This window comes from Solanum tuberosum, unplaced genomic scaffold (assembly GCF_000226075.1).
Source record: "Solanum tuberosum cultivar DM 1-3 516 R44 unplaced genomic scaffold, SolTub_3.0 scf00492, whole genome shotgun sequence".
In the NCBI taxonomy this organism is placed as follows: Eukaryota; Viridiplantae; Streptophyta; class Magnoliopsida; order Solanales; family Solanaceae; genus Solanum; species Solanum tuberosum.
Window position 1 is genome coordinate 166,339 of NW_006239410.1, and position 9,171 is coordinate 175,509.

Consider the following 9,171-nt stretch of genomic DNA (forward strand, 5'->3'; position numbering starts at 1 on the left):
GGTTTTCAGGGTGAAGGGGGGGGGAGGGCAAGATCGCGCCTGAAGTTCGTCCCAGATGAAGCCCACTATGGCGGCCTCCATCCTGTTATGACGGCCTCCTTCATCCCATTGTGGCGGGATTTATGCCGCTGTGGCAGGATTCAATAGGGTAGTGGCCCCTTGCCACTTCAAATTAAAGTTTTTCTTTTCCCTTAGTCAGACATTTACTAATTACATGGAGTCCTAACATGTATCTTCCATGAATTTTTGCAGGCTTGTCTATTATGGCTGGAGTTAATGAGGAAAATATGTCTTTCATCCATTTTTCGAATGCTGCAAGTCAGGAGAGGTACCATGATCACCGAAACAAAAAGTTCTACCGTGAGAGGGGTTTTCACTTGTTGGGATTAGCCGAGAAAGTGCCCGCCTTTCATGCCTAGCAGATGGAGTTTGGTTGGGGTCTACTAGCAGAGGCTCCCCTACTGAGCGTTCCAGTTGGGTGAGGGAGTTCTATGCCATTCTACATAGTTTTCTATGGAATGATGCTCACCCCACCATTTACATCCGAGGAGTTGACATCCCCCTGAGCACTCAATTCATCAATTAGGTACTCGAGGTGCTAGAGGTTCCTAAGACCGAGCACGAGGCCAAGCTGAGGGATATGGATTTGGGGCTGGCTGCGGGATACACTTGTTGAGCCTGCGCGTCGGGTGCGAGTTTACTAGGCTACTACTGAGGGCATCTCCAGTACTAACTGGTCACCAGATGCTAAGAGGTGGCTGCACTTGGTTTCCATAAGGATCCACATGTCAGGCAACTATACGACATGACCTTTCCTCGGGCTCTAGTTGTGCCTTGTGCTATGTAGGGGATTGGGCTGAACGTGGGTGCATAGATCATTTCTGAGTGGAAGATGTTCCACCGAGGCAACACGAATGTATTCTTCCTTCCTGGACTGGTGACCGTGATGTGCAAGAGGGCGAGGGTGCTACTCTTAGACACTGATGAGGTACTTCCCATGGATCCACATTTTCACCCTCTTTTGATTAGGCAGGCTTCCACCTCCAGGAGTAAGAGGAGGAAGCTAGACATGGTCAGTAGCAGTCAAGCGGCTGTTGAGGCGGATGATGAAGGAGGGAAAGATGATAAAGCGACGACACTTTCCCTACCCAGTACCAGAGGAGATTGGAAAGCTCCTATGCTAGCACCACTTCAGTTCCACCCTCCACTGCCCTCAAGGTTGAGATTCTCCACCGCGAGTTGCGACATGAGCGGAGGACGAGTATAAATAGGGATCGTCTGATGGCCCAAATGTGAAAGATCATTAAGGTCATCTTTTCTTGTGTTGCCCCCAGAGGGAGATTCCCTGACTCAAGTTGAGAGACTATCGGGAGTTCCCTTGGTTGAAAGAGGCATGGTTTGGCGTGATACCCCCGTTGGACCTAGAGTCTGGCACTGACACTTCCCATTCCCAAGGACCCTGATTTGGTTTTTAGCCCTTTTTTGGGATGTAATGAACAATATTTCATTTTCTCTTTGTTTTTCATTACGTTTTGTAAGTACATGGATGCTGGTTGTTGTTGTTTTTCACAGCTACTGTTAAATGCCAGGTGATTATAATTATTCTATTATTGAGTAGTGATTGAATTGTAGGAATTAGATCATGCACAATTCGGGGTCCATATGTGTAACTAGGGAAAAACATGGAAGATAGGACTGAGATTCTGTCTCGCCCTGTCCCGCTCTGGCAGGTAAATTCCCGCTCTAGAGATCTCTCCCTAGCGGGAATGATCCCGCACTAGCGGCTCCGACGAAAACAGTTCGCAGGTGAACAATTTCCTGGGGTTCTTCCCGTTTTTTGAGTTTCTCATTAACTCCTAAGGTAATAACTAATCATTTAGGTTAATCCTCTTAGCTAGAATAGGTATAATCCACCCTGAGTTAAACCGACGGTATACACTCCGTAATTCTTTCCCCCTAATCCAACACAACAATCATGCACATCCTAAAAGTGTGTCTATCACTCATACTTGGTCAAAACACACAACCAAAATTCATTTACAAATCACATCGTAGTTGATCTAGACCTTTGCACCTAACCCAGTGATGACTCTCATTTCGACAACAAGTTTACAAACTCACGAAATCATAACTCGCACAGTTTTGAACATTCGGGAAAGTAAACTACCCACATCGAACTCTAGTCAGGCAACAGTGTACACATAATCACATCATAACATCCAAGTAAATACGCATTACACACCAACAGTTATTCAAACAATAATACACATACATTCACAGTTTCAAGCTACACCACACAAACAAGTCCAAATTATCAATTAGTTCGCTCTATAGATGACCATTACTGATCGTCCATATATTTATACAGCCTCTTAGGCCAGATAACAATTGGAACCTTCTTAGTTCCAATTTAACTTGCTTGTGTCCATTAAGCCATGACTACGACTTCCAGTTCACCTTATTGAGATACCAGTTGGAATCGGGAGATACCAATTGGAATCAACCCATAACACAAGCATCAACTCGCACGAATGGAGTGAAGAAATGGAATGACTTTCTAGAATGCTTCATAGATTCCTGAAGATTAGATGTGGATATCAACACAACAATCCGCAGGAGTCTAGTCCATATTTGCTCTTGTACTGGGAGACTGGTAACTTGGGCTCTAATACCAAATTGTCACTACCGAACCTACCTGGGCGTGCAGGCACCTACTCTAACACCTAAGTGGGAGAACCCTCATTTCCCAAATGTTTTAAAAATACAGAAAATTAAGACAACTGAAGATAAAAAGAAATTCATGTAATGTTTAAAAAATAAGAGTTTTAAACGACTCAAAGTTAACTTGTAAAGTAATTAACTTCCCCAAGGATCTAGTCTAAACAGGTAAAACAACTTCTAAGATTACAAGGTATACACATGATAACAAATGATGCAGCTCCCACCACATGGAAGGAAAATAGGAGTTGTTGGAGATTGTCTTCCTCTTCACCTATGAAATAACACTGACCCTGCAACCAGACTATGCCAAAAAGGCATAACAATAGTAATATCAGTACAAAGCACAAGTACTGGTAGGCATCATCGGTCAACCTGATACCCACCGCATAATATAAGAAATCGAGTAGCATGAAACATGCAATAAGACTGTTCATTCCTCACAATTTATCCTTCCGCCTTTACCAATCCCGAATACTTCAGAATATGCTAGTACACTTAACTCTAAGCCCTTACTCACTCATTCCTTGATCTTAGCGTAACCATTCTATCTCTTAGAGGAGTTCCCGGATGTATTCAGTACCAACCACTCATGACATACCCTTACTTCTTCCACATTACCACTCAACCCTTAACCCCCTAATACATTCTATCAAGGTTCGCTAACCTTTTCAATACGAATCCCCTTCTAAGTTAATACCTAGCTACTTATCATTTATGACGTGAACACCACCTCATTTCTCAACCTTTAAGAACACAGAAGATCATTTAATATACCCGATAGTAACACTTGGATCCTTAGTCTCCACTTACCATAACACATCCCGATTGGGACTGACTATTCCTGATTTATTCAGTAACGGGATATATAACATGTAAAAACGACACAATAAACACACATATACATAATCCATAGTTCAATTATCATTCAGGGGAACCATACTAATTCCCAACATCCATGACAAGTAGATATGACCAAAGTAGTCACCAATGGTTCTCTCACAGAACCCACACCCAAACTATTATTGTGTCGGAACGTGACACCCGATCTAATATACATGTGTCAGAACGTGACACCCGATCCAATATATGTGTCCAAACGTGACACCCGATCCAATATGTGTGTCAAAAAGTGATACTTGATCAAATATATGTGTCAGAACGTGACACTCGATCCAGTCAGCACAACCACAATCGTAATCACACCCATAATGAATAATGCTCATAGTCAATCAATCAAGTAATGGGTTCATGGCATGTAATTGTTCATATACATATACTCATTGCATTAGATTGGACTTTCATTCCTTCTTCTCATACATGCATGCATACAATGAAGCAATTAACCAACATGTATCACACAAACAGGAAATCAAACCATCATCTACCCTTAGCTCACAGGACGAGGCTTCTGTTTATGGTACACATCTTATGTAAGAACTAGGAATACAAGTACAACAATCCCCTTTCTCGATGTATGAAAGCCTACACATGAATTCTACCATCAATTAACAATATACTACGCAATGATCACATATTTAAGACTACTCAATCAATAAGCCTAGCCTACCTAGGTGCGAAGTGATGAGTCCACAAATTGGACTCATTAAGGGCTATATTTTTATAGAAATTGTGTCCTCAAATGCTTATTTAGTCTAAATATCTGATGAAAACACTTATGTTTCAGGTATTTAAAGTTTTAGTGGAAGCATATACACTTAGGCGCAAAAAGGAATAAAATAGCTGAAAAGAACGGAGGAGTTGAAGCCTGATCATCGCCAAGCATGCTTGGAGATTCGCCGAAGGGACGCACTTTGCCCTTTGTTCTAGTATGAGAAGCCCTGAAGGAAAAGGATCGAAAAGGCGATGAAAGGAGTAGTTAGTGCTACGTCGATCAGTTTCGCGAAGAAGAAGTATACCGCCCAATGATCCAGAACGTACAGATGCTGAAGGAAAAGCACAAACATCAATGAACTAGAAGAAGAGCGAATCGCTGAGTCATTCGACATTCGCGACTAACCTCTCCGAGCGATCCGCCAGAACTATTTTCTGAAGTCTATAAATACAAAACTCTTTACTAGTTTTAAGTAGGAGAGAGGAGAGTATGAACATTATTGTAATTTTTACTTTAGCTTTCTTAGTTTCTCTCAAGTTTTAGAGAGGGTTTTGGAAACCCAAAAAAGAAGATGGTTCATCTCTTTCAATTTGGAAGCGGGTCTTTTGGATTCTTCACTCCTTGCTTAAATTGAGACTTAAATCTTCATACCCATTTGATTTCAACATCATTGAAGGTATAAATTTCTATTTCTTCATGTGTGGCTAAAAACCCCAAATATTGGGGTGTGATTTAGCGAATATGGGTTAAGATTGTTGTTGGGTCTTGCTTGCTGATAGGTTAGATGTATTTTAATGGTGATTTCACATAGTGGTTGTGGTTTAATTTAATGGGTTTGTAGTTGAAAATACAAACCACCCATGTGTTTTCGGCTTGCTCAAGAGAGAGGTCGCGAAGCCAAGACCACTAGACTGATGGTCTAATGAGTGGGTCGACATGAGGTTCAGCCCAAGAGGGTGAGCCCTAGTCCCATATACTAACACTCATCTCGAGAGAGTGAGTGGGGTAAGGCGTTGGTTGGTCTTCATGCGGCAAGTGGGTGTCCGAGAGGAACCCATATGAAATGGAGTAAGTTGCTCGAGAGAGAATTTATTCCCACATATAGTTTAGCCTAGTCACTATTACTCTACAAATTTCTATCGAAAGCATGTACCCAATAATTTAGATTAACCCGTATTCCGGTCACAACCCAAGAATCCCCTCTCATTCCTGGAAATCTTTGTTAATTTTATTGTTGTTATTTACTAGTGACAAAGACCCCCATTGTTAAGTGACACTCTTGTGTTCCCCTTTAACCTACAATGGTTTTAATCGTTAAAATATTTAGCTACGATTAGCTTTAGCACATTTGCGCTTAAACACTAATTTTCACGCCCACTCCCTTGGGACTCGACCCCTACCTTTGTTGTATTATTATACTATTGTACAATCGTAGACACTTGCATCGGAAGTTGTGTCGTTGATTAAGCAAACATCAAAATGGCGCCGTTGCCGGGGAATGGTGTTACGTGAAAGTTTTTGGTTTAAGTCGAATTCTTCTTTCAATAATCATAGTTTACTAACCTTATTTTTAGTTTTGTTTTTCTTTGAATTTGTTGATGTAGGTAGGTACCCTAAGCATGGCTTGGGGAAATGGTGACAACTCAGCTGAGACGAGCCAAGAAGTTGAGAAGAACTTCGAGTTAACCGCACTGGTAACTCAGTTGAATGAGTTCTCCACCAAAATAATAGAGGTGGAAAACCAGTGCAATAGTCAAGGGAGGTACATACCTCCTCACGAGAGGAAGCAGTCTAGAGACAGGGAGAACAATCGTGTCGAGGACAAATTTCAAATCAATCTCCAAAAGATCACCGAACAAGATCGAATGTTGGAAGAGATGACGGAGAGTATTGAAGTGTTGAATCAAATGGTTGGCTCTCACTCTGGATCGATCCAGCTGATCAAGAGACTCCTGAATTATGCGGTGCCTCCTATTCACTCAAACGAACTATTGTGGTTACCTATTAGGACTAGGGCCAACCTAATCGATGGTGAGTGAGTAAAGACTTGCGTCGTGCCACGATGTTAAATAAGACACTTTTTGGGAGGCAACCCAAGGTTCTAAATGCTTTATTTTGCTTTTGGAAACAATGGTGTGTTGATTGTGCATGTTTAAATGCAGGAAGTGTTCAGAAAATTTAGATTGGCGAGAAAATGGTCAGTCGGCGTATCGATGAAGAGGTCGGCGAGCCCGACTTGACCCGCCTTTTGGCTCAATTCAAAGAGAGCACGACCCAAGCCTAGGGCCTAGACGTGACCGGCGAATGGGGAACCCGAAGGAACCCCAAACAAGCCTCATAGCGTATCATTACACATCCTTGGTCGCGGAAGCAATTAAAATGACCATAAGCAATAAGTATAATCAAAGGGGGAAATCGGGACTAAGGGAACAAGAAAAAAAAAAGAAATGATATATAAATACCATAGATGAGTCAAGCTTAAGCATAATACACAACTTGTCCAACACCACCTCTAAACATGAGTACTTAGCGGGGGCCAAGACAAACTACCGGGCTCACCCTCATAGTCCAAACATAACTGAAAAGAAAAAAAGGTCTTATACATAGCAAAAGATCATGAGCAACGTCCCCGGAATGGAGGACTCTCCAATAACCTTGATAGGAAATCGTATTAGCCACGCGGAGGAGGATGGTCAAGCGGTGCTCCGGTCCCTACATGGTGACATCATGTAGGCATAGAGTATGCGTTAGTACATTTGAATGTACTAAGTATATGGGATGCAATGCAATGCTACAATAGATGGACATCATAGGAAAAATGCATAATCATACCCGATAGATAGCACATTAATGAAATGATATATATAATGACGCTTACATAAAAATCATATTTAGTGGGACGTAGCACAAGTGTGGTGAGTGACCATCAATATAGTATTTCCAAGGCCTACCACCCCCTTGGAGAGGCGAAAGAGGTACAAACCCCTCAATGTGGTTACCCGGGCCTACCACCCCCCGAGCTAGGGACCAAGGTACAAACCCCTCGATATGGTTATACGGGCCTACTACCCCCCGTACTAGGCAACCAAGGTACCAACCCCTCGATACGGTTATACGGGCCTACTACCCCCCGTACTAGGCAACCAAGGTACCAACCCCTCGATACGGTTATACGGGCCTACTACCCCCCGTACTAGGCAACCAAGGTACCAACCCCTCGATACGGTTATACGGGCCTACTACCCCCCGTACTAGGCAACCAAGGTACCAACCCCTCGATACGGTTATACGGGCCTACTACCCCCCGTACTAGGCAACCAAGGTACCAACCCCTCGATACGGTTATACGGGCCTACTACCCCCCGTACTAGGCAACCAAGGTACCAACCCCTCGATACGGTTATACGGGCCTACTACCCCCCGTACTAGGCAACCAAGGTACCAACCCCTCGATACGGTTATACGGGCCTACTACCCCCCGTACTAGGCAACCAAGGTACCAACCCCTCGATACGGTTATACGGGCCTACTACCCCCCGTACTAGGCAACCAAGGTACCAACCCCTCGATACGGTTATACGGGCCTACTACCCCCCGTACTAGGCTTGGTCGACTCACAACACGTATATAGAGAAAATCATATACATGTGTCCATTTCATCATCATTTCAATAATTATATAACCATTCGATTCATAAGACGTACATTGGACCTTCCATTTCCTAAGAATTCTATAAATGGGCATTTTGTCAAACACAAGGTGGGCTATTGTTCATGTAAATGAAATCATGTACTTCAAGAGTACTAAGTCCAACCAATTTCAAAATCCATATAAAACAGCCCACCAACAACATACATATATATATACATATATAACAACCTTCATAATTTGATCATTGAGGCATGAAAACCATAAACATCATATAATCATTCCATTTCATGATAATATACAAAAATAGACCATAATAGGATGTGTAGTAATAATTCCATAATTCAAGAGTTCATAAATGATCATAAGGACCCATAAACTTGAAGTAAAATAGAGGATAAATGGTTGGACTTGTGGAAAGGAAGGTTTCCACAATCAACCCACATACCTCAACTTTGGAGAATTCTTGATGAAGATTGGAATGGAGAATTGCTTGAGATTGAATCTTGAATCCGGAATTAAAGCTTGGGATCCTTGAATTTGGTTGATGATCTTGGTGGAATTTTTGGAGAGGGTTTAGAGAGAGTTTTTGGATGTTTTGAAGTTAAATGACTAAGTATGGATATGTCCCCTTTTTATAAAAACGTCCCAACACTTAGAAAAAAAATTGAGGCGGGTGAACAGTGTTTTCGGCTACTGGAATTTGCATTTTCTGCCGGACAGGTTTTACGAAAATGGTCATAACTCCTTCATCCTAACTCGGAATGAGGTGAAACAAATTGCGTTGGAAAGCTAACTCACAGAGCTTTAATTTTGATAGTTTGAGCTCCTTCCAGTTCCTTGTGTGCTGAGAGATATGCCCCTTTAAAGTTGACCCTCAAAATCGCATTTTTTTGCGATTTTCAAATTTTGATACGGTTGTTCTAAAATTCGGGTTAGACTCATTTCCCACTCAATTTGACCCCCTGAATAAGAATATGAAGTCGAATTTCCGAAATGATGCACGGATTTTGAGATATATGGAAATTACAATTATAGGTGTTTCCGAAACACATTTTTGGGCATTTTTGGGGTCGTTTCACTAAGGACTTCATCGAATGATTCGCCTACAATGTGGAGATCGTTCCTGATCGCTACTCCTTCGAGAAAATGAAGCAGAAGTCGACCGAAAGTTACAGAGAATTCGCATA